The following is a 27,951-nucleotide window of genomic DNA, read 5'->3' as shown; positions in this document are numbered from 1 at the left end:
TAGTTTGGAATGAGAAGATGCTCGCTTCGGTCGTGCTGGACAAATGGTTTTTTTGTATATGTGTGCCCTTTCGAGGCTAGATAAGTCCGGTCGTAAAATCCCTCTTTGATTCGCAGACGGTGCCTCGAGCCGCGGATGGAAGGCGCTTGGAATGTGAAACTTTACGTAGAGTGATTGGATTGTATACATAAACCTTTGGATAATGGTCTTATCTGGGCCAAGCATGCACTCTCCCTTCAGTGAGTTACATTTTCTGTCACCTCGGAGCCTTGAAACCACATCTGGTCCGAATGCTGACGGTGCATGCTGCACTCCCCCAAGATGAAAGAATGGATGACGGTGGGGGCTAGGGATAACGGTGGGAGGAACTCTCGCCAGTTCCTTTGTTCTCTCGGAGATTTTCTGATAAACGTGTTCCTATTTAAGCGGACTGTGAATCAATGCATGCAGGAAGGCTGGACGTGGCATGAAGCTGGTTCGTGCTGTAGAAGTTCGCTTCCTCCGGATCTGTATAAGTGGTGAATTTAATAAAGCTTCGTCATTCTCAAGCTGTTGGTGAACTTCTTTTAAGAGCCAAGAGCTGTTTCTTGACACATATATATACACACACATACAAACATATATATGTAAAGGAGTAGGAACGTCATCAAAAGTGGTGGGGTGGGGTTAGAGTCCCTATACATATAGAGGATTAGCCACGTGACATCCTGGAAGTTTATGGTCACGTAGGTCGTGGGCACCATTTTGTATCCATCAAGCTCATTGAATGCGTTAAGGTCAGAAAAAAACCTTGCTCAAAACTTAAAACAAAAACTTTTAAAACTCTACTGTACCCCTCCTCTTTTGGATGAGGGGTCCGATGGCACCAAGCTCCTGCATACCTTGACCACGATACTCCTCCACTCCTCCTAGACTGTCCTCAGCCAACTCTCTCCACTCTCCAATCACCCCCACCTTACTGAAATCCCTCTTAACACAATCCTCTCATTTCGACCATGGTCTACCTCTTTTCCTCCTACCTTGTTCCCTCAACCTACCCGCTCTCTTTGCCATTCCCTCTTCCCCCATCCACACCAAATATCCAGCCCTCTGCTGGCATTTCACTAATCTCCCCATGAAGCTCAACTGCACACCAATCTCTTCACTCTCGCAATCCTCATGGTCCAGTTGTTGTCTCTCTGTCAGACCACAGTCTCCAGACCGTAAAGGTAGGCCGGCATTACCCACGACATCAGAACCTTTCCTTTCAATCTCCTTGAAATCGTTCTGTCTGCCATTACACCCTCCACCCTCCTGCACGCATTCACACCCACCTGAATTATCCACACCTCTACCTCTGACTTACCATCCCCGTCACTGTTTTGGTTCATGTCGGATCCAGATCTGATCTATCAGTGGGATACAAAACATAAATACCTTGGACATGCTGCTTCCACTCCCCCAACAATGGATGGAGGCCCTCAATGTCAGACATGAGATCAGTGCTCTCAGTGAGACAAGCGAGTCTCTCTGGATATTTATCATGCATCTCTGGTCAAATCAATTTCTGGTGTTTGTTCACCTTCCATCCGCTCCCTTACCTCAAACGGCTACGCAGCTGACTACGCATGTGAAAAAGCTGAATACCTCAACTCTGTGTCTGCCTCAAAATATTGTGTCCGCCTCAAAATCTTGTGTCCCAAACCCGTACCCAGTCGTACCCAGCTGCTCCTGGACTCTGTGTCCTTCTCTCCTGACAAGGTGGAGAAGTTTCTGTCAATCCTCGACGATGATTCTGCAACTGGACCAGACGGCATCAGCCGACGGGTCATAAAATCCTGCTCTGCTGCTCTATCTCACCCTCTCTCTGTTCTCTTCACCCTCTCTTTTGCTCCAGGTCATCTGCCATCAGCTTGGAAATCAGCCAACATTACTGCTTTACACAAAAATTATGCAAAAACAGATCCTTGCAACTACAGACCAATCAGCCTTCTCCCAATCATCAGCAAAGCCATGGAATCCATCATTGCTTTGGATATCAAATCTTTCCTCTTCTCCAATGGCTTGATCTCTGATCATCAATTTGGTTTCAGACCAGGTCACTCTACTCTGGACATGCTACCTTCTGCTGTCTCAACAATGGATGGAGGTCCTCAATGCCAAACAGGAAATTAGAGCTGTCTCCCTTGACATCACGTGACTTCGATACGGTCTGGCACCCCGCTATGATACACCAAACTCTCCTCCTATGGTATCCATGGAAATCTCCACGCATGGCTTGCGGACTTCCTCTCTGGTCATAGTCAACGTACGGCCCTGAATGGGTTTCTCTCATCTCCCCTTCCTGTTCAGGCTGGAGTTCCTCAGGGCAGTGTTCTGGGCCCTGTGCTTTTTCTGGTCTTCATCCATCATGGCACGTTTCTGGTCTTCACTCATGCTGTTGAAGCCAAAGCTATACCTTTCTACCCTTCCTTCTCACTGCTGAGACCCCTTAAACTTTTGAAAACCCTTTAAGACCACAAAGACCCCGACAGGCCCTGAAAAGCCCCTGAGACCCTTAAAGACCTAAAAGACCCAGAGGACGCAAAATAACCTGAAGAGCTAAACGACCCCAAATGATCTCTCTGACTCTCTTGAAAATCCTCTCTGTCTCTTTGCTGATGACTCCACACTCTGCCGCTCCATTCCTCATATCTCAGATCGGCAGTCTGCAGCCTCCTCACTCTCTGCAGACCTGGACAAAATCACAGACTGGTCAAACAAGTGGAACATGTCTTTCAATCCTGACAAATCTCACACTCTTAGTATGTCTCTCCGAAAAGACCGACTGGTCGTGTGAAGTCCTTCCTTGGCACACCTGAGCTCCTCACCACAAACGAGGCTTTCATCCGCAGCTCAATGGAATACTGTTCTCCACTCTGGGCTGGTGCTCCTGGCTCACACTGAGCTCGTCTTCACGCTGTTGAAGCCAAAGCTTTCACAATCATTGGAATCTCACGCGATGAAGCTAACTCCTAGGGTCTTTCACTCACTCACCGCAGGCAGGTTGGTGGTCTTTCTGTCTTCTACCGACTCCTATCCGGCCTAGCTCCCCCAGCTCTATCTGTGCTCTGTCCCCCAAATATTCCTACAGGTTGCACAAGATCTGCCAGTAACCCGCTTCTCGTGAAATTTCCAAAATCAAGACTCTCTGCTCACCTTCACTCCTTCATTCCTCTTTACTCCCGCCTCTGGAACAAACTCCCTCGCTCTCTTCAATCCCACTCCTCCCTCCAGGTCTTTAAAACAGCTGTTCACCACCATATCTTGTCTTCCCCCATCCAAAACCTTGATCTCTTCTACCCCTGTTAATTAACCATCAATCAACTTTTTTTTTGAAATACCGACTTTTATCTTTCCTGGAAGTTCCAGCAGTGTCCATGTGTTTTATACTCCCCCCCCCCCCCCCCCCCCCGCCTTCCCATGCCTCCTTCCCCCAAGCGCTCCCCCTCCCGCAGATTGTACCGTTGTCCCTGTTCTCTACTGTTGTACTTGTGTGCTTCCCTCTCTCTCCCCATCTTGTCTCCCGCTCCCTTTTTTGGATGTTTTGTGTGTGCGTTTGTTGTTTTTTTGTGATTGATGTTTGCTCTTACACGAGCCTCGATGTTGTGTACAAAAAAAACAAAAACGAAAAACATCTGGATATGGATATTTTGATACAGTCCAGCATCCTGCACTACTCTCAAAACTCTCTGCTAAGATGTATCAAACGCCCGGTTTTTCAAAAGTACTCATGTTGATCGAGTCATGTTTTTTTTTTTTTGGCCCACTGGCTCCATATAGCATTTCTCTAAAATATTTCGGATTTTCGATTTTGTTTAGACCCCTCACCAGGATTGGGTAAAAATTGGGTATCGCCGCTATTGGGCTGCTTTCGCCAAATGTGTGATTTGTCGAATTTTATAAAAAGTAGCAACACTTTCTTACAGTAATTCAGGGTCACTTATTCCAAAAAATGCCTATAAAATGTGGTGGGATGAAATATTTTACAGTGCACAACAACAAAAGCCAAATGACACCCTAAAAAAAAACGTTTTAATGCTCCATTTGGTTGTATTGTATATAAATTATAATACAATGAACTCGTGAGATCACGAGAAGCAACTTTTAGAACCACGTTTTACAGTTTAAACTCCATGTCACGTGTCAATGTGTCAGGTTGATGTTTTCAAACTCCTTTCCATCCGGATTCACTTTTTTCCTAATTCCTATTTCTATCATCTCGCACAGTAAATAAGCTCGTGTTCCGGTGGTTGTAATTATCGGGCTGCTTGCTGCGTAGATCTCTTATCTTGTATAATCTTACAATAATTCACCAAATGTCCATCCGTCCGTTCGATGGTACAGCAAAAACGGCTCAACCGATCGCAACGATATTTTGGGTGGGTATTCCTGGGACCCCTGGGAGTAAAATAGGCTATATTGTTTTTCCAAGTTTTCCAATTTTCTAGTTTTTCCAAACACGATGGAATAATATTTACCGATATGAACAGTGATGTGGCTTTTGTTGAAATTCTACAAATACTGTTTATTCTACGTACCAGGAGAGAGTAGATCGACTTCTGACGAACTCTTCCTTTATAAACGTGCGGCTCCGAAGTAACATGGCAGCGTGTGCAAAGTGACTGAGAAACAGGTGTAGCGGCCGCTTCTGTGTTACAGATTCGGCGCGCACTCTTCACACATGAACGTGCGACTGAGAAAGACGTGTTGCGGCCGCTTCCGTTTTGCAGAATTCAATCTTTTTTCAAAATGTGCGCCATGTACTGTTTAGATTTTGATGATTTGCGTGTGATATGATTTAACGGATGTTTATATGAATCGTTTAAAATAAAATAAAAAGCCTTCAATTTCTGATATTTTGCCTTTTCATTTGGACCTTCCAATTGAAGCCCTGCCCATAGGGCTGGTACCGTTGCTAGTGAGGTTTAATATGCACTCTGTAACATGAAGATCGCCCATTGGCTCCAGGTATGGACTGGTGTAACTGTTGGACATTTGTTATGTAATTACGTCGTAATTACGTCGATCAAATCTAGATATCTCACGGTGTATGTCCCAATCAGCGGAGGCCAGGATCACATGTCAAGTGAGTTCTTTAACTTCCTTTCCTTCCTCTGCTGCTCTGTCTCACCGCTCGAGTCTTTAGGCCATATAAATACAAATACCACACCATGCTGTATGCATGTTTGATGTAGTTTTTGTTAACGGCCTTGTACCATACCTGCCTGCTCTACTGCTTCAGCACGAGTTTACCTTTTGCCAAGCCCAGGTATGCTTGGACCAGGGTGGGAATTATACATTCATTTTATTATTGACAAATGGTACGAATATTATTATTGTTGTTAATATTATTACTATTAATAAATGCCTTGTTACAATGTTATCATTGTTTTTATTATTACTCTTGCCTGAGGAGAGTGGATGTAATTCGCAGGATGTAACCTGCGAATGGTTCGACGGATGTGCGGAGTATCGTTGAGAGAGAGGAAGACAAATGATGAATTGCGAAAGATGATGGGAATAGAGCCTGTGATGGATGCTGTGAAGAGAAACAGGTTGAGATGGTTTGGTCATGTGTTGAGGAAGGATGAAAGTGACTGGTTGAAAAGAGTGATGGAAATGAATGTAGAAGGAAGTAGAGGATGGGGAAGACCGAGAAAGACTTGGCTAAAGATGGTCGAAGAAGAAATGCGGGCAAGGGGGTTAACAAGGGGAGATGCAGAAAATAGGGCAAAATGGAGAATATTGTCATGGGGACCGCAAGGCTAACCCCCGCTCTAGCAGGGAAAATGGCCTTTAAAATGCATGTTGTTGTTTGTTGTCTCGCCTGAGGAGAGTGTATTGCATTTGAGTCCGTTTGTCTTTGTTTGTTTGTCCGCACAGAATAAATATGATTTTTCTCTGCAACCCTTGGTCGGGTTGACAGGAAATTTTGACCATAGGTGCATCTCCACCTGTGGAATTTTTTAATGATAATTATGACGTCATAGATCACGTGGTTCGGCCGCCATCTTGGAAAAATCGAAAAACGTTGCACCGCCATATCTCCGAAAACGCTGAATATAAAAAATTGAGACATGGCTCATTGTAAAGAACTCTCCATGGGGAATAAAATATGTCAATGATGTCATAGGTGCCTCCATTATGACGTCATAATTCGACAAGTACAAAACTTCATCCTATCAAGATGAAATTTCTTGAGGGCCATGTCGGCATAAACTGGTGGAGAAAAAAAAAATGATGACGTCATCGGTCACGTGGTTCGTCCGCCATATTTGTTTTAACACAAAAGCTTTAAAAACCACTGAAAATACATCCTGGTGAGGGTTTGCAAACTCTGATTGCTCTTTCTTGTTTATTTTGTAATAGGAATACCATGTCATGGAAAGACCTATTAACCTGCTCTATACACCTTAACATGGCACGTGTTTAGAAACAGGAATTCTTCCGGATTATTTGTAGTTAATTAGCCGGATCATCTCAGGAGATCATATCTAAACCTATTCTCATTTTTAACAGGTTCCAGGGCTCTGCTGCTGAGCCCACTGGGGAAGCTTAAGCTCTTTCATATGGCCCCTCAATAGGAATTTCTGGCTATGTCAGTGCCTGCAGGGAGCGATATTTTTGACATTCGCCCCGAGTGGCACAAACCATCACTACGCCACTGGGTGTGGTGGCAAAGCGCACCTGCCGTCCTGCTGTTCCCCCCAAATGGGCGGCGGCGTGGCTGGTCCTGGCCCAAGTTGCCGACTTTTATAAGAAGGCCAACACATACCCACTGCGTCTGACCACTAGGCGTGCGTCTTGCACATTCAGTTTCTCGACACCAGCTGCAATATGAGGGAGATGCCGACGGCACGTAGCCGCGATGAGGGAACAACCCCGATCACGGTCGCTAAGCTGCAGATCATGGAACAACGACTAAATGCGACCTTGTGGTTGTGGCCGGCCGTTGAACAGCTGGTTCAATCTGGTTCACTCACTAAAACTAGGCCGGCACACTAGGTAGAGAGCATACCTCCACCAGGCTGAACAGTTTACGTTCTGGACTTAAACCAAAATCGAATCGGCTTGTTCTTGTCACCTACCCAGCTCATCCACAACTTTTTGAAATATCGTTTCTGGCCTTGTGTCTTAATGGTGAGAATCATAAATAAAAAAAATTCTCGTATCTGAATGAATTTTCACCAAAATCGAATCAATTCGTCCTTGTCACAAACCCAACCTGTCCACCAAGTTTCGTCCAAATCCATCCATAATTTTTTGAGACATCCTGGTTAAATATCGTTTATGGTCCAATCACCCAATGGTGAAGAATCATTAAAAATTGTAGTATCTGGATCAGGATATTCACCAAAATCGAATCATTTCTTCCTCAGCACATGCCCACCCTGCACACCAAATTGTCCGAATCCGTCCACAAATTTTTCAGATATCCTGTGTAGAGACAGAGGTGAGAACATAACGTCCATTCACCTTTGGTGGTGGAGGTACAAAGGAAGAAATGGAAATCTGTAATTTCTTTGCTTATTTAGAATATCTCAGCACGGGTGTTGTTTCTTCTTTTGTGTGCACAGTCTCACAAGGCTGCGAGTTGCGTCATTGCCCGGGGGGTTGTGCCTGTGCTGCTGATGCTCCCTGTAGGTTGGGGCAGGAATGTGGAATATGGCCAGGGTGCTCGCGTTGTCTTCGTGGAGGACACCGTGGGTGTCTTTAATGTCGGCGGACAGGATGCCCGTTCAACGTCTATCAGAGGGAAAGCACACTGATGAATCGCATTACCTGTGAAACTTTGAAGTTGGGTCAGGATGAGAGGTGAGTGTGCATACTTCTCGAGTCTGGACCATCCTGCAAGTGCCTCTTTATTGGTGTAGAACATTCTGGGTGTCCCGTGAGCCTTTTTACAATCAATGAAATTTGGCCCTTTTTGTCCCCCGTCGCACCGCGGAGCGAAAGGGGGATTATGGTTTTCCCCTCCTTCCGTGTGTCCGTCCGTCCGTGCGGGCGGGTATGCGTACGTGCGTAAGCGAAGGACCGCATTCAAATTTGGTGTGTGGGTGCAACCCACGTCAAAATCCAAGATGACCGCCGCCATGTATGTCTGACGCCATGTATGTCTGAACCTTGTGAGCGGAATATCTCGAAAAATAAGCGAAGTACCAACTTCTAATCTGGTGTGTGGGTGTATCTAGGCATAAGGAAGAACGCTATTGAAAATTGGGTCGCCACGTCAAAATCCAAGATGGCCGCCTTGCGATGGCCGCCAGTTGTAAAAGCAAATCTTGAGGTTTCTCCTTTATGATCTTTTCTTTGTTTTCCAGGTCCCCCCAAAGGGGGTGCACCGTTCCCGGAGGTACTGCAATACCGGGTCGATACGTGGAGCGGACGGAGCAAGCCCCTAATCCAACTCCCGATACCAAAAATCCATTTAATAGACTAGTCCCGCATTGCGGAACATATCAGCTATTATACTGATAAGAACAGATACTACGACGATTTTTTATTAAAATGAAAACCAGCAAACAAGTGTCAACCATCAAAGCAAGTCACAATTGCTCAATTGAAGATCCTCCACAACAATTACAACATATTCCGTAAATCCACATAAAGAAACATCTCTCTCTTAAACAAGGCAAGAACATAATTCATAGAAAAATGATGCATCCCATAACATGCTGAGACCCTCGCCTTCCACAAGGCCATTTTCAAACAATTCAATATTCTCCAGAACACTATTTGTTTCGGTTTACATTGATTGCCAAACGGACCGTACAAAATCATTTCCCAACTTAAAGTAAACTTAACCTTTAACTTGCACAAAAACTTACACAAAACCTCATTCCAAACTAAGGAAGCAAAAACACAATCCCACCAAAAATGCCGAACTGACTCCGATTCTTGACATCCAATATATGGGCATTTATTGGTGGAGACATGACCTCGTACTGCTTGCACAGCCCTACATGGCAACAATTGGCACACAGATAACCAGGCAAGGTCACTTTGAGCTCCAGTAAGGGCCTGGGACGAAACATTCCGCCACACCGCCAAAGTTCTTTCCCTTTGAAGACCACCTATCGGTAACACCTCTTGTACTTTCTTCTCCTTCATCAAGTTACGAAAACTCCACTCAAAATCATCCCCAAAACTACCCTCCCGAACAAATTCTTTCAATACCGAATAGGGATACTTGGGATTCCAATCATATGGTCTACCCAAACCCACACGCTTCCCCCGAACCCTGTTCAACTCAGGCAGAATATAATACCCAACGGCTGCAGAGAAAAGGTCTGATGCCTTCCCCGCCATCGTCATGTGCAGTGCCACGAAGGCTGCTCTTAAACTAGCTACCAAGTCTGGGCCGCCCCTTCCCCCTTCCAGTTGTCCGACACCTAGCCGGTGCTGAGAAGGCCGATAAAACCATGGCTTACACATAAACTGAAAAACCAAACTCCTTAACCTTGCAGCAATTCTTTCTGCTGGAGGGAACACCTCTGCTAAAAACCGAAGCAAAGGAAAAATCTGCCCTTTAACAACAGTGCCCCTCTCCACTGACGAGAGGGTTCTCTGCCCCCATTCACTCAACAAATTTTTAACCAAACTTAGTTTTTCTTCCCAATTCTTTGCTATACTGCTGCCGGTCCCCAGCCACACTCCCAGCACTTGGAGGCAACCCTCCACGACCCGAAATCTTTGCAAGAGGGCCTCCTCCCATGACCCCCCTCCCACCACCAACAAATTTGATTTATCAAAATTCACATGCAGTCCACTGGAACTTGCAAAGTCCTCGCACACCCGCATAATCTCCTCCAGTTCCCCACTCTGAGCAACACAAACTACCACATCGTCCATATAAGCTAAACATGGGACCCTAGAACCCCCCGAACCTGGCACCAATACCCCGCTAACGCGCAAAGAAAACCTATATAGCAAGGGATCCAACGCAAGAACAAACAACAAGGGGGATAATGGACATCCCTGTCGAACCCCCCGGGAAATCGCAAACGGCCGCGATAACCGCCCATTCACCTTCACTCGCCCAACTGAAGTGGTATACAGTGTTTTGATCAACTTGACCACAGACTCTCCAAAACCCCATTCTGCTAGAATGGAGAACAAATATTCCCTGGATAAAGTGTCATACGCCTTCGCAAAGTCCAAGCTTAAAAACCCTGCCGAACGTCCCCTGATTTCCACCGACGTAATCAAATCCCGAAGGAGAAGCAACACGTCCGTAGTCCTTCGCCCTTTGACTCCACATCTCTGGAACCCACCCAACCGATCTCCTAAAGCTACCTGAAGCCTCCCCAGCAAAACCTTCGCCAGAATCTTATAATCCCCATTTAATAGTGAAATCGGCCTCCAATTAGTCAAGCAGTGCAGATCCCCTTTTTTGGGTATCAAGACAATATTGCACTCGGCCCAAGAGGCTGGACACTCACCCTCAAGTAAAACCTCATTAAACAACTCGACAAGTGGGTCTTTTAGCTCTTCCCAAAAACACCTATAAAATTCCAAGGGCAATCCATCTGGCCCTGGAGCAGACCCCTTCTTCCCATCTCGAACCACCCGCTCCACCTCTTCAATAGAGAAAGCTGTGAGTGGCTCCCCATTCACAGGGTCATGATTCCAACCTGACAGGAACACCTCCCTCCTATCCAGATCCCCTGGAACTTGGGAAAAGAAATCCGAAAAATAACTCTTCACGACTTCCTCCATGCCTGACCACGACTCATACAATACCCCTTCATTGAGCAATCCCTTCATAACCATCTTGTTCTTCACTAACTTCCGAAAGAACGGTGACGAGCAAGGCTCGTCCCTCTCCCTCCTCAAACCACTCCTAAACTGAACCCTGTTAAATTGCTGCAGAAAAAATTTATTAATCTGCTGCTTCAACTGACTTATCTCTCCACCCACATCAAACCCATGCACACGAAGCCTACCCAATCTCTGTAAGCACGCCGACTTAGCTCGAAAGGACCTGAGAGCCCTCTCACTCTGTACCCTTGAGACCCTCTGACACATATCCTTAATCCGATGTTTCACCTCTTCCCACCATTCCCTCACTGAACTAAAAAGAGGAATCAACTCCTTCCAAGCTTTAATTCGGCCAGAAATCATCTCCCTTATCCCAGGACTCTTCAACAATGAGGTATTTAGCCTCCAAACCCCTTTACCTCCAAATAAAAACTCATCAAACGAAAAAACTACTTTGAGTAAACAATGATCAGAAAAACTGTTCCAAATCCTCTGCGCTTCAACCGTTGTTACTTCGCTGGAAACAAACACGTAATCCAATCTTGACAGCTGTGAGCCCCCCACATTCGTCCATGTGAACCCCGGATCTCCACTAAAGAAGTCACAAAAGACATCTTTTAACTTAAAAATCTCTATTAATTCCGTCACCCATTTTGCCACTGCACGACTGGTAGGTTCCTCCAATGAGATGTTCAAATCCCCACCCACAACCAAAACTTTGTTGGTGCAGAGCCATGGTTTCACCCACTCCAGCAATTTCTTCTTCTCCCACGGCTGCTGAGGGAGGTACATATTGACGAACCGAAAGTGCTTTCCTTGAATCTCTGCGTCCACGATACAGATTCTCCCTGGCTCTACATCCACCACCTTCACCACCCTCCATGCTAATCTACCCCCAAAGAGCACCGCCACACCATCATTTTTGTTTTTCCCACTACCTGAAAAATGGCACAGACCCCCCCCATGCCTGCTCCCATTGTTTATACTCAGCACCACCTGGCAAAAAACATTCCTGCAAAAATAACACGTCTAAATTCCATATTTTTAGCTCAGCAAATATGCGCTGACACCGACTCTCACCAAGAATACTCCTCACATTCACCGACCCCACCCTCAATTCAACCTTCGTCATCCGAAGTGAGGTCTCTCTCCAATGGATCCACCTTTGCGGAAACCCGGAGCGATTTCCTCACACACTTCCCTTTATCTGCCTTTTGAAACATCCGCTCATCGAAAATAGATTGACCATCACCACTTAGCCAGGTCTTTTTCACGATACCCACAGGGGTTACCTTTGCCGCCCGTTTGCCCTTTCGCCGCACCACCCTCATTGGATCGGGTTCATTCCCCTTGTCCATCTGCTCCTCCAATTCCTCTGCACCTTCCTGTGTCCCAAAACCCCCTTTCACCTCCAATACTGGAGATACCAGCCCCCACCCTACCCCAGCATCCTTCAATGCTCCAGCCGGCTCAGCTATTCCCTGTTCCCCCTCCGTGGCCCGTTCCACCACTTGCCCACTCACAGCGGCCCGTTCCGCCACTTGCCCACTCACAGCGGCCCGTTCCGCCACTTTCTCACTCACAGCGGCCAGTTCCGCCACCTGCCCACTCACAGCGGCCCGTTCCGCCACTTGCCCACTCGGTGCTGTTCTCCGTTCCCCCTCCCTGTCATCTTGGGAACGCCTCAAGGCATTTGCAAAGGATTTGGGGCAGTTCCTAAACACATGCCCTGCTCCCCCGCATAAGTTGCAGGTGACACTCTCCATGCAGTCACGAACCACATGCCCCACCTGCCCACAGCGAGGACATCGAGGGTTCAGGCAGCCAGAGCTGAGGTGTCCAACCTCATTGCATCTGTTGCACCTCCGGACTTGGCCGGGATAGAACGCGAATCCTCGAAAAGGGCCAATACTAATCCGATTGGGGATGTGTACAAAGCTGCCAGGCTTGCTCAGGTCATCCCGCAGCTGCGCCTTCACCCTCATTGCCCCAGTCTTGATCCCCAACGCATTCTTAACGTTGTCGATGGACCCTAGAGGCCTACAAAACCTACTCAACCACAATACAACATCCTCACCCTTTACACTCTCACAATACATTTGGATGGTAACATTTACTACTCCCCTTTCACACAAACTTTCCACACAAAAGGAAGAAAGTGGCTTTTTACTTTTCACCTTTTCCCACTTTTCCCAAAAGGATAGATAAATCACAATGTTCGTGAAAACCACCTCAAAACTTTTCCCCCCTGGTAAAGCGAAAACAAAATCCAACTGGCTTGCTGAGAATCCCAACTCTTGGATCAACACCAACTTGCAAAACCGAAGTTGGTCCATATCAAAATCCAAGTCTTCTTTAATGGTAAAGCGGACCGCGTTCTTCCTGGGAACATTTGCAGGCTGAAACCATTGTGCCGCCGCCCCTGCCGGACGCCGAGTTCTTCCACCAAGCACGGCTGCTCCACTCGCCGCTCCCTGCCGGTTCGGCACCGGAATTTCCCCACGACTCGGGCGTTCCGTATCCGCACGAAGGCGGGTCCCGGCATTCGCACCGCGACTCCCGTCGATGTGTACATCGCTCCGCGGCGCAACCGCAGGTTCCCCAGAACACGGGATTGGGAATTTTCCCTTCACCCGACCTCCTTCCCAAAATCCAGCAGAACTCCGCCACGATTCCCTATGAAGGCCCGAAGGACCGGCCACTGCCGGCTCCGGCTGGGAAGCTCCCAATCCATCCGCCAAAACCGAGGAGCCCTCCGCCGCCGACTCCACTTCCATGCTCCCCCAATCCTCCACCACAACTTGGTCCGACCACGCCCTCGCCTTCTCACCCTGCGCAGCCTCCGCACCGGAATTATCTTGGGGCACGTGCAAGTCGGGAGTATCCACCACCACCATCCGAGCAGAGTCTTGAGAAAACTCTTCCACCACCTCCGAGGTCTCTCCACTCAAAGTCTCCAACATCTCATTAAATGCCTCCGATATCCCAGCTGGCAACACCGACTCGTCCGCAGCTGCCACCGTTATTGCATCATTGATCGCACCACCACGATCCTCCATCCTCGACCACTTGATCTTAGCCAAAAGGCCGAGAAGCGATAACGTAAGAAGTTTAAAAACGCTCTTTTCCACGACAATCGCATCTATGATTGAGCGGCGACGATTCGCGAAAATCGAAAATTCCATCGAAATGTCCGATCTTTCGGCGCCTCCATTGCAGCTATGCATCTTCATTGATATCCTGGTATTAAACAATCCTGGTGTGATGTATATATTTTGTTTAGCTTGAGAGAAATATAGGATTTATCATGTGAAGAAAACAGGATGACAGATAAGCGAAATGACGTCATTTTCTCTGTGCGTCAGAGCCGCGTCCCGTGCGTAAAAACCCGGCTTGCCAACCGAGATTCCAATGGAATTGGACATTAAACACACCAGCTGTTTAATACATTATAAATAATACATTCGACCTGAATTACAGGAACCCTAATGGGTATGGGGGTTTATGATTTTTACTGGGATCAAATCACGTGCTTTGTTGCGAAGCAGCGAAAAGGGGAGGAGGTCACGTGGTGCTTGTAGAGTTGTGCACATGACTTCCCGATGTTAATCCACTCGCACCCCGTTTCGGTTATTCCATCGAGCTTTGCAGGCTCCGCCCATCAGAGGAGGTCGAAGAGGAAGAGGGCGATGCTGGTTCGTGCGATGACGTCATGAGGATCCGAGAAACGAGTGACCGAAAGAGAGAACTATTATTACAATGATTCAAATGAACCGATCTTTAAATAAGCTCGTTGATTCCTCGTTAACTGTGGAAACTAAAACAGCACTTGTGAGAGAGCATACCTCCGCCATGCTGAACATTTTACATTTTGTATCCAGGTCTGTGCAAATGCCAACATTGATTTTCGGATTCTCCATGCTCTGATGATTCCAAAAATGTACAGGTTTGCTAATCTCCCAAATTTTTGAACGAAATTATATTTGTTAACATAGTGAACCTGACTATGTTCTTGTCACCGAACCAACTCATCCACCAAGTTTAGTCATAACTCGTCCACAACGTTTATAAATATCACACTATATGTCGTTTTTGGCCCTGTCTCGCAATGGTGAAGAATCACTTTAAAATTATAGTGGCCGGATCCGAATCCGCATCTTCACTAAAATCTAATCATTTTGTCCGTGCCATATACACTTTCTATCTGCCAAATTTCGTCCCAATCCGTCCACAACTTCTTGATATATCTTGTTGACAGACAAACAGACATGGGTGAAAATATAAACATATCCACCTTCGGTGGAGGAGGTGAAAGGACATAAAATGTCATTGGCTCCGCCGTAGTTTAGTAATTTTGCTGTACGGAGTTAAAGGCTCCCAAAAAAATGGGTCCATGCATGTCCGATAAATGGATGGCGATCGGTTGAAGTAACAAAATAGCCACCAGACGGGCATCTTGGATCTGATCTCGAAAAAAAATGACGTGCCTATGTAACCCATCATTCATTATCTGTTTGCTAAGTTTGAACAAGATTGGCAAACACATGTCCGAGAAATGGTTGAGGACGTGTTCAACATCGGGTTTTTTACAACTAAAATGGCCACCAGCCGGCCATCTTTGATCGCATCACGAAACAAAATGATGTGCATATGTCATGCCTTGTCTTTGTGCCAAGTAGGACCAAATCGGTCCATACATATTGTTACGGATTTATGTGAATTGATGTGAATTACTATTCAGGTCTTTGCTTATTAATGTGTAGTCGATTAAAGGTTGTTGTGATTAAAGGGTCAGGAGCCCTTCTGGGAAAAAGGAGACCGGAAACGGAAGAAGAAAAGACACGAGGTCCGGCAGAAGCGGCGATCTTCTTCCTCTTCCTCGCCCAGCGCCGAAAAGAGCGGTATCGATATTGAGCAGCGTGGGGAACGCTGTGTGTGAAAGCCCGTCTGGCGAGAGGAGTTACCTGGACGTGTAATGACCCATTTACACGTCAAGTCGCCGTGGGTTCGTGCACGGAACCAAGCGTCCGGCACAGTTCGCCTCACCGTCTACAAGGACGCGTACGGGTCGCACCTTGGGCCTCGCGCTCGTTGCAAGCCGTGCTTGGTTTTGCCCCGTTGCTTGGCAAGGAGGTGTGCGCTGCAGCAGCTGTCCCCGGTACGAGACGTGCACGTTTGGAGCACGTCCGCCCGGGGTTCGTTCAACCGCACGTGTGCGGAGAAGAGAGACATTGTGAGGGACAGTGACCGTGACCCAAGTGGTCGTGAGTGGGGACAGGGGGGGACACATATGTAAGATGGCCATCTTTGTAATATTGATTGTTGATTGTTGATGGTTGTGGATTCCTTGGGGGAATATATTATTGATTACTCCGGATCCTTGGTGTGGGGTTTCTTATTGACTGGAATTCATATTGATTGCGTTACGAAAGCGTATAAATCATAGATCTTTCTGGCGGAGTTCCTCCCACGGTCCGGGGGTCACCGAGACCAGGTAGTCACCGGGAGGACCACGTAACAGAATTGGGGGCTCGTCCGGGATCTAAAATTGTATAAAATAATAAAATAATATTTTTATTAATTAAAATTTATTAATTAAGTATTAATTGGTAAATTTTTGGGAAATTAGGGGTAAAGTCTTGGGTGAAGGTTAACAGGTGTTTACGATAGGCACCATGGCGTTTGTGGCACAGAACTTTGTGGTAACACCGAGTGAGGCACAGTTCCGAGCGTTACTAAAAGCGGACCTCTTGAAATTGGCCAAACATTTTAACTTGGAGGTCCGAACTAATTTGAGGAAGGCAGAGTTGCAGACCACGGTGATACAGTCTATGGTGGGATTAGGAACATGGGACGAGTTAGCCTGGGAGTGGCTACCCGAAGAACCAGAAGACGTTGAGCTCCGGAAACTGGAGTTGCAATTACGGAGCCAGGAACGGATCAAAGAAGAAGAAAGGAAAGCAGAAAAGGAAAGAGCAGAAGAGGAAAGGAAAGCAGAAGAGAGGAGAGAAGAGAAACAAGCAGAGGAAAGGAGAGGGGAACGAGAACTCCAGAAAGGTTAAAAGAAGAAGAAAGGAAAGCAGAAAAGGAAAGAGCAGAAGAAGAAAGGAAAGCAGAAGAGAGGAGAGAAGAGAAACAAGCAGAGGAAAGGAGAGTGGAACGAGAACTCCAGGAAAGGTTAGAAGGGAGAAAAGCAGAGGAGAGGAGAGCTGCCAGGGAACTCGAAGCAGAGGAGAGAAAAGCCGAAAGGGAGTTGAAGGAACGTGATCTGGCGCTTCAGCAAGAGATTAAATTCAAGGAGCTGGATTTAATGAGAGAACGGGGAGAGGTACCACCCTTGTTGACGGGGTCGACACCTAGCCAGAACACCTGGGAGGTGGGCAGACATGTGAGGCTGGTTCCACCCTTCAGTGAAAAGGAAGTCACTCAATTTTTTCCACACTTTGAGAAAGTGGCTCGACAGTTAAACTGGCCGGAGGAGGCCTGGACCATACTAGTGCAAAGTGTGCTGGTGGGTAAAGCTAAAGAGATTTATTCGGCGCTACCAATGGACCAATGTGCAGATTATGAGGTATTGAAGAAGCACATCCTCAAAGCCTATGAGTTGGTTCCGGAAGCTTACCGGCAAAAATTCAGGAATGCAAGGAAGAGGGAGAGTGAGACCCATGTGGAGTTTGCTAGAGTGAAAGAAAATATGTTTGATCGGTGGTGTGAGTCAAAAGGAGTCGGGAACGACTTCGAAGCATTGCGTGACCTGATGCTGGTGGAGGAATTTCAACAGTGTGTCCACGAGGACATCAAAGTGTACCTGCAGGAAAATAAAGTACCGAAGTTGTGGGACGCAGCCACCATGGCAGATGATTATGCCTTAACACACGGGATAGGGGTCCACGAACCTAACTCCTCGCCTAGATCTTTGCAGGGGAGGTGTGGAACAGCAGGTGCGGAGAACGACAATACATGGCGGCGGCCTCGAGAGGATTATGGGGACAACGCGGATACCCCACCTGTTCGAAATCAGAGGGCTACGGGCCCAAGACAAACTTATTTTTCGGGGGGCCCGAGGCAGACCAGGAGTTTTTCCTCCGGGCCTACTTGCGCTTTTTGCAAGAAACCTGGACACTTGATGTCCAGTTGTTACCTCATGAAAAGGGAAGACCCAGAGCGGAGTCCGACTATTACCACTCCGAATGCGATGGCAAGCGTAAGAAATCGCCCACAGAAGAGTTACCAACCATTTATTTATGAGGGGTTGGTCTCACTCAAGGGAGACTTGACTAACCCAAGACCGGTTAGGGTTTTGAGGGACACAGGAGCCCATCAATCCTTAATGCTTGAAGGCATTTTGCCATTGTCAAAGAGTACCGCAACTGGGGATAGTGTTTGGTTACAAGGGATCGGTGGCTGTGTTAGGGCCCCACTTCATGTCATCCATTTGGAATCCGATTTGGTGTCAGGACCGGTCACCGTCGGTTTACAAGCCACGCTTCCTGTAGAGGGAGTATCTGTGATTATCGGGAATGAGTTGGCCGGGGGGCAAATTTATGGTAACCCGAGGGTGGGTAAAGAGCCCCGCAGGGGAAATAACACCACCCCCGCTCGGGATGGCGACAAAAGTTCCAAGTTATTTGTAGGGGGACTGAACTTCAACACAGAGGAAGAAGTTCTGACCTCTGTCTTCAACAGATATGGGCCGCTGGTGGAAGTGCGGTGGTAAAAGACAGGGAAACGCAACGGTCAAGAGGGTTTGGCTTTGTCACGTTTGCAAGCACAAGAGACGCCAGAGAGGCAGAGAAGAATTGGAATGGTAAGGATTTGGAGGGTCGGACCATAACAGTAGGGAAGGCATTTCGTAGGCGTCGAGAGGTCTACAGAAGAGGACAACTTGGCAGTAGTTTTGGAGTTGGCAGCAGCCGATATTACTATGGAGGCTCCCAGAGTTACGGCACCTCCCGAAAGAATGAACGTCAGAGCACTGGCCGAGAAGGAGACCGCCAGTCAGGTAACGGCTGGGACCAGGGGTCCCACCGTAACTGTTAGGACTCTGGAGAAGTTGAAGCACTATATACGGGGGAGCCGCCGAGCCGGGGCTCCTACACAGACGAACCGTGAACGCCACGTTCTTAAAGGCGTCCAGGTAGTGAACTTTCCTGCACGGACTAACCGTGAACTCCACGTTCTTAAAGGCGTCTGTCAGGGAATTTACTGGGGGACTCACAGGACTCCAAAGACCGGACACAGGTTACAAAGGTCTAGTTTATTAAACTGTATTCACTTCATCCAATTACCAAAATGATACCGCATAATATAATGGATCAGGTTAACTCTTTTCGCTGGTCCTTCTCTCCATCCGACACTCCCGTTCGGTCAGCGCTTCACGTAGCAAGTTCTCTCGACTCCAGCCGCAGCTCTCGCTTATATCGACCAACTCGACTTAATCCTCTGTCCGCTGAACTCGTAATCTCCTCTCCGCCGACGTCACCGGTCGCCTTCCTGGCGCCAGCTAGCCCCCCCTGCTGTGAGTTCCATTTATCAAACAATAGGGGGGTGCTCCAGCCTGGGGCTGTGACCAGGTGTATCAAGAGACCATCATGTTCGTGCACATTCCTAACTCATTTACAAACCCGTCCCCCACAGAGTTTGCATGTAAAATGCATCTGCTTTGTTACTAGGTCAACCAATAAGTTACCAGTGCCAATTAATAAGTTACACTGAATTACACTTCCACAATTCCCTCATCTTTTTGTTTTTGTTTATATTAACCATTAATCTAAACATCAATATAAGTAAACAATCAATCACTACAAGTAAACATCATTACAAGTATAAGTAAATAATCATAACTTTGGTAATCAAATTCCCTTAGGCATACACCGTCATCCTGCAAGAATCACAAAACATTTCGTTGGTCATTGTCTCCTTCCATATTGTTCAATCTATTGCATTTGCATCACAAATATATTTTCAAAACAACACTTCACCATCACCAAGATACAACAATTTCACTTCATTTTCAAGTTTTGTAAAGCATCTGCACCATCTGGCAAAAACGTTTGCCTCCACACAAATGTTGACTTTGTTTGAAAGGAAGGGCTGATCACTTGTGTTTGAATCCAGGTATGAAACATTTTCTCCTAATGTCTTCATAGCTCCTGCACTACTTCGTGTAGGATTTCGCTGTTGTGGTAACATTGCGGAGTCATAGACTGACCCTGCTCTCCTTGTAGCATTCTTGCCACTTTTTGCTGTAAACCATAGTAATTCCTGAACAAGGCCTTCACCCAGTTGTAGTCGACTTGCCTCCTCCCTTATTGTGAGTGGGCAGCAAGTATTGGTGTGACATTGATTGGCCAGCAAGATGTGGAACAGGGATGCCGGATGCATCCACAATGATGTTGGGACCATGGTGTTCAGGTCATTCATGGTCCTTACCAGGAGCAATCCAGCAGAATCGTGCACAGCTGTTGTGACAAGGGCACAGCCGTTTTTTGCAGCTCCATGCTGGTTCCCCGGACGTTGGTGAAGTAATAACATATGTCCCCGCATTTCACAGAGGTTGCAGGTAAAATGTCGTTGTCCTGCAACTTCTGATGTGGTGAATGTTCGAAGTCTTCGAACAAGAGTAAGTGATCGCCTTTCTTTCATATGTTGCAGTGTGATCCAGGCAAATGGTCACATAAATTTCCTTGGTGAAGGTAAGCATTCATCTCCAAGTTACATGGGAGAATGTCTTCATCATTCTTTGAGAAAGAGGGTGTATGCCACGATTAACTTCATTTTTTAGCCACAAATTTTCTTTCTTTCTTCTTCCCAATTCCGTTAGCAATCCCTCCAAAATGTGATCTCGTCTTATCCTTATGCTCAGTCATATCTGAATCTGCTTTCCGCACACACTGAATCAGATAGGGTACATCTTACCATGAAATCAGCATAATCATGTATATCTTCCGACAGTTTCACATTCAACAATTTGTTGTTTTTCCTTAACACAAAAAGTTATATTCATTTATATGCGTCACACAAATAATATTCAATCAGGTATGTATTTTATTACTAAACTAAAAATAGCATTGTATATGATTACAATCACACACGGGAATACCTAATTCCCAACAACAATTTTCCCAAACCAACAAATTAAGCATAATGTATTTTTACCATAATTCCTCTCCACTTTTTCTTTTCCTCTTTTTTTTTTTTCCTAACAGTGTGTCACTCGTGGTGATATGAGTTCATTGATATTGTAATTGACACAACTCATAACATTGTCGTTATGCCATTATCTTAATTCTACTGTATTCATTTGCAACATCACTTGATTTAGTCTTTTAATCTCAGTATTTATGTCGCCATAAAAGTCTTCCTTTTCTGGTTCCACATTTCTTTCCTCATTTGTCACTTCATGCGTTATCATCGTGTTGTTGGTTACCTTATTCAAACACACCGTCACTAAGGCTTTCAAGCAAGCCACCACTAAAACAATTGCCAATATAACTACTAAACCAACAAACAAGTCTGCTACTCCTTGTATATATTCATATCTATGACATAGTTATATGTCGATGACATTTAACATTATATACCAAACTAACAAGCTTCCTAAAAGGTAAATAAAGAAAATCCCTTAATATGTAACATAATCAGATTATTTGTCTTACCCTGATCCCCCTATCTCCCGGGGTTGAACTCAATCCCCTGATCATGAGTGTAGTTGTGATACATTTTTTCACTCATGCTGTATTAATATCAGCAGGTAATTGTATGTCATGTAGGCAAATAAATGTCACTATTCCAAGTAGGAATATCACATGTTGAAAATGTAATGTTTATCAATGCAAGGGGTGTTAAAATGTAATTCAAATGACTGTAAATCATGACTATCATTTTTCTACCACTGAATGTTCTGCTGGGCTGCTAGGTGCAGCCTCATTTTCTGTGGGATCGTCCACCTTAGCCCCATGTGCTTGCTTGCAATGAGAGGCATGAATCCAACTTTCTATTTTGGGTCCATATTTGTTTCTATTCTTATCAATCTCCTATGGTTTATCAATTCGTTCCAAGATACCGCAACCAAAGGTTTTAACCAAAGCTCTACCAAACTATTTCCAATGTGAACAAAAATGCCAGTGAAACAATGATTCGAAGGATTAACTTCAAGGGGTCAATAAATTTATTCTATAGCCAGATCTAATTTTCCTATCCAATAGTTTGCCTTGCCACATGTCATATTATAACACCTTAATAAACCTTCGAAAAAATGTTTCCCATCTCAACAAATTTCCTTTTTTTACAAATAGCCATGTGTAACTTACGTATTTAACTACAATTTCCTCTCAATTTGTTTGGCCTAACTGGCCGCAAAAGTGGCTGCCAGCATGCAGTACCGTTTTTATCTACCAAGGAAGTGTTCCACACAAGACCTCTACCAAAATGTTGTTTGTAAAAACAAATCTGGGATTTCTGATTACATGGATGCACACTCTCAGGACATTTTCAGGCTGCTGTTAACAATCCACTACGATGACTTAATTCCTTTACCCACAATCAAATAATTAGTACAAATTGAGGATATTATCCCTATCACATTCTTTTATAGATTCATTATGTTGGATCTAATTTTTTCCAATAATTTTCCACTGCTGTAAGGCGGAACAATAGCTCTCATAAGTCTTAGTAATATCGTACTTAATTTGCCCAGCAGAGAATAATTTATTTACTATCCTTTCTCATCTGTTAACCAGTGACTTTGTTTAAACTCCAGAACTGAAAACCCACAATAGTTCAAACCAGCAAAATTTTCTTTACTCTTTTCCCATATCATCTATGCCTAAAACACATCCATACATACAGCACAATTTATATGCTGATAAAATTCAAGTTTATATATATAAAATCCATGAGCAGAGTATTCTGGGAAGTCAGTGTAAGACCTCTCCCAAATTTGGATGATTTTGTACTTCCTCATTTCCTTTTATGAAGCTCATATCCATAAATAGATGTTATTCTCATATACATTCTATCAAAAATGGAATCCCAAAATTACTCACAATTTTACTATTAATTAATGGCTGCTCATAACCCAGCACATCAAAAAAAAATTTTTATATTCCATTTCCCTTGACAAAAGAGATAATGTTCATAATCAAATTATATTTCTATTTTATTTTACGGATTCTCTGGATATTCAATCCCATCCACATATCCCAATCCCATCCACATATAACTATCCATTTCCAGACAGGCACACTGTCGGTGTCAACAATCTTGTAAGATTGATACACAAAAACACACACACACATGCATTATGCATATTTGTTTGCGTTGGAACCATTATTTACAGATCAGATGGGTGTCAATTTTATTTCAATTTCATAAAATTTGTCAATCAAATTCAAAATGCTTATAGACAAATAAACCAAAAGTCCATTCTTAGAAAACCCTTATGATGTCAAATTGAAATTACCCTTTCTGCCTTCACAATAATCTATCCAAATTTTGACTACACACCCATTTGCATGTCAGTCGACCATTGACCTATCAATCGTGCGGAACAATAGTCCGAAATTCCCACCTGATCATCATGTGACTCTTGTTACTTGGTTTGCCAACAATTGCAACGCAATTGTTCCAAACTTTGTAAATTTAAAATTGCTGTGCCCAAAATAGAAGATCCAATTTTGGCATTTGATCAATTAATTATTAATTTGTTAACAAGCAAAAAGAAAAATGAATCATTCTTGCTCTGAAAACTTTTCAGACACAAGAATCATTGACAGTTGTTCATGTTTGTCCAGTAATCGAATCTGTTGAGGCCAATCATCATTTGGGATTTGCAGCAATGAAGGCCTAATCATTGTCTGAGGTACCGGTAAGCACTGGTACCCTTGATCTTGGTTTGCCCCATGACCTTGTCTTCCTGTTGACATACGGACATCTTCTTCTCCAATGTCCCATCTTTCCACACTCGAAACACCGGTTTCTGTCGTTGTCTGATCTGTGCGCCTGTGCACTTGTATTGCTGGGCTGCATCTCTACATCCCTGAGTTGCCACTGCAATCTCTCGTTATCTCCTGAAACACGAAAAAATTCTCTGTACCGTCCTTTTTGGGGAGACAACTGGAAATCAGATGGGACAACTGTGACTTTCATTCCTAATTTCGAGGGCAGTTGTGCATTTGTCTCCTCCACTGTATCCTGTATCCTTTTTATTTTAAGTTCTAGTTCCGTTATCCGTTCTTGCTGTTCCCGTTGTCTGGATTCACCATCCCAAAGATGGAATGCAAGCCAGTCTATCGTTAGATTCTGTCTCTTCCTGGCTTTCAATCTTTGTTCCAATCTTTCCAATCGACTTCGCTCAAATGTACCATCTCTTGGAAACTCCTCATCATGTCCCTTTGTCCACAAATACCAATTCTCGACCTGCCTTATAGCTTCGGCACCATAACGGTCGTACATATGATGTGTACAAGTACCTTTTTGTGGAATCTCTGGTTGTCCTTGTGTGTTCTTGCAGGCTCCATTTCCCATTCTGCCTTTTATCAAAGTAGCGTTGGATGTGTTGTAGTTTGTTCCTCTAAAGCTTCACTCGTACCTCCAGGAAGGGTCTCTCCACCTGTTCACACGGTGATTTCCAGAGAATCTCCCTCAGCTGTGGCTTTTGCACAATCCAATCTCACAGATCAGTATTTGCAGATGAGCCAAAGGGTCAGTATGAAATGGGTGAATCCTCAGGTGTCCGCTCTGTTGACGGGGAAATCACACAATGGTAACCGCACATATATATCTGTATATAAACTCACCACCTTGCTCAATTTTCCCAGGTTGTCTCCACATTGATAATATCTCGCAAAGATATCAAAGCTTCTTTCTTGAGACCGCATTTTCATCAATCAAACAATCAATATATTCAATTCAATTTATTCAGTTCAATTTATTCAGTTAATTTTATTCAATTAAATTCAATCAATTAGATTCAATCAATCAACAATTCAATCAATTATTCAATTTCAATTAATTCATCAATATTCATCAATAAATCAAATTAATCATTTTGGATGACTCCTTGCATAAGCCCTTTCCCCAATGATATCAGGACAGGTCCATCCATTGACTGAGATCGAATTTTATCGGTCGTCACCTCTGGTTCGTACCTCATGTCAATTGATGAATCACCGTCCTGTCCTAGGGTCATATCTGACATATTTCCCCATTTTGCCTGGTCTCCACAAATTTTCTTTGCAACCACTAAAGGCAACTCATCCTTCATTCGTGAGACAGCCAAAATGGATGGCAGATATTAAAGTTCATTGGAAAAATATCTCATCATTTTTCCTTTAATAGTACCCAAAATCTCTTGGCAATTTAAATTTCGTAAAACTCCTGAAATAAGACTGTAAAATTCCTTCAATCATGCTAAATTTTGAAACTCCATCGCTTGTAACACCCAATTGATCCCATAGGGCTTGAAAGTTCTTTCCCAAGTTCATGCAATCATTCTGCATTTGAACCCTATGATATCATTCATAATAATCATGATTTTATAGTCATGGTCATATCATAGTCATCTATTTAAACGAACATTTCCTTTATCACCACAGCTATGTGGTATAATCAACACTAGAATAAAACTGTACATAGCAACAGGCTACCTCATGGCCACTTAGTATACCTATTGACAATAAGTCATAACAATATCGAATAATCATTGAACAATTCAAAAATCGCTTCCACTGCTCCAGCCGCAGCATTCGTCATTTTGTCTGCTCATCCGCATGACCAAAACGAAATAAAGGGAGCTCAACCATTACACAGCGCTTTTAATGGCGCATGCCATAGGACCTCAACGCAATTTCGACTCGGCCAGAAAACGAGCAAATTTTGCAGGATGTTAACTGGAATTAGTCGTGAAAATATATCCAAAATACACAAAAAATACACATCCACAAAATAAACAACAAACCCAAACAAACCCAAGGTCGACCCTCTTACACAGTAAATTACATCATTTCAGCATCGTATTGATTGCTGAAATATTCCAGGGTTTATACATACCTTAAAAGAGGTATGCGTGGTGTTGCCCCCTCCCACGTTTATTCCAGGGTTTATACACACCTTAAAAGAGGTATGCGTGGTGTTGCCCCCTCCCACTTTTAATTCCTCATTAAATTCCTCATTAAATTCCTTATTAAATTACTTATTAAATTACTCATTAAATTACTCATTAAATTACTCATTAAATTACTCATTAAATTACTCATTAAATTACTCATTAAATTACTCATTAAATTACTCATTAAATTAACATACATAGTTTCAGCATTGTATTGATTGCTGAAATATTCCAGGGTTTATACACACCTTAAAAGAGGTATGCGTGGTGTTGCCCCCTCCCACGTTTATTCCAGGGTTTATACACACCTTAAAAGAGGTATGCGTGGTGTTGCCCCCTCCCACTTTTAATTACTCATTACCTCGTTTCCATTAAAAAACATCGCTTCTACTGCTCCAGCCGCAGCATTTGTCACTTTGTTTGCTCATTCACTATTCCTGATTCGTCATCAAGGATCTCCATCATCACACAGCGTACTTAATTCCGCATTCTAATGAGAATTCAACAGGATTTTACGACTCAAAGGAAAAGGACGAGCAGACCTTTTGCAGGATGATCGTTACAAAAATCGTTACATATATTAAAGTATTTATGATGTCGACAAATCATATCTTAATTCTTACAAGATTTTGGTTCTTTGAATAAATCACAGCACCGGGAGAACCAGCTCAAAAAATGGATCTTTGTGTTTATTCAGCACCCTAGTAATTGGTTCTTTGTGTACTAATTACACAGCACCCAGGCCCCGCTCATATGGATCTTTGTGCAGCGCTACACAGCACCTGAGCAAAAAGGGGTTTCATCTACATTTTCCCTATCTGGTGTACCATCCGTGATATTTGTCTGCTCATTCACTATTCCTGATTCGTCATCAAGGATCTCCATCATCACACAGCGTACTTAATTCCGCTTTTTAATGAGAATTCAACAGGAATTTACGACTCAAAGGAAAAGAACGAGCAGACCTTTTGCAGGACGATAACTAGAATTAGTCGTGAAAATATATCCAAATACACAAAAATACACACACACATGCATTAACAACATTTATTCCGTTTAACAGAACAAACATTTCCTCTATCATGACATGCATGTCTTCAAAATTATATGCCCAAGAGAAAAAGTAAAATTAATTAAAACTGCGGGCAGTGATGATCCGGGGACCATACCGCTCCATCCTGATTGGACGAGTGCATGCTAGAGTCGTTAACAACGACAGTCCAGATCCGATTGTTCAAAATTTCAACTCAATCGATCGAAAAATGAACGCAGGGATGCATTTTAAAGGTGCAGTGGCACTAACTGAGTTGCCACGAATATGGCCACGAAATTGCCAATATGGCCATCACAAAATATTTTCCTTAATCAATTGGCTCATAGCATAACCAATCTGCAAGTATTTCATCCGAAGATGTATCTCTCAGGAATTTTAATTAAATAAGTCATTTATAAATCAACGAGTTAATTTATTAAATGATTAATCAATAAATCAATATTTTCCTTGACAGCCACATCCCTTGGTCAGTGTCATGTCCAAATATCAGCTTCCTTACTCAAAAGGTGCCTGAGTTAATGTAATGTAATTACTGTAATAAGATTACTGCAATTACTGTAATGATTACTGTAATTACTGTAATTACCGGAACTGTAATTACTGTAATTACCTCAGGTAATTACTGTAATGTAATTACTGTAATGTAATAAGAAATGTAATTAATTAAATAAGTACGGGTTCCAACAACAAGTTCCAACAACAAGTTCCAACAAGTTCCAACAGCAAGTTCCAACAACAAGTTCCAACAACAAGTTCCAACAACAAGTTCCAACAACAAGTTCCAACAGCAAGTTCCAACAACAAGTTCCAACAACAAGTTCCAACAACAAGTTCCAACAAGTTCCAACAACAGGTTCCAACAGCAAGTTCCAACAACAAGTTCCAACAACAAGTTCCAACAACAAGTTCCAACAACAAGTTCCAACAGCAAGTTCCAACAAGAAGTTCCAACAACAAGTTCCAACAACAAGTTCCAACAGCAAGTTCCAACAACAAGTTCCAACAA

At 44.2% G+C, this 27,951-nt stretch overlaps 1 non-coding gene across 1 annotated transcript; it reads right to left on the bottom strand.

Annotated features, from left to right (window-relative positions):
• Positions 1-8,352: 8,352 nt before the first annotated feature.
• LOC137426310 (U2 spliceosomal RNA) lies at positions 8,353-8,541 on the bottom strand. The gene has a single exon (XR_010984275.2). It is a non-coding gene; the product is annotated as a U2 spliceosomal RNA (small nuclear RNA).
• Positions 8,542-27,951: the final 19,410 nt, after the last annotated feature.

This window comes from Myxine glutinosa, chromosome 4 (genome assembly GCF_964187855.1).
Source record: "Myxine glutinosa chromosome 4, kmMyxGlut1.1, whole genome shotgun sequence".
In the NCBI taxonomy this organism is placed as follows: Eukaryota; Metazoa; Chordata; class Myxini; order Myxiniformes; family Myxinidae; genus Myxine; species Myxine glutinosa.
The sequence above is the reverse complement of the archived record's forward strand: the minus strand, read 5'-3'. Positions and strand labels throughout refer to the sequence as shown.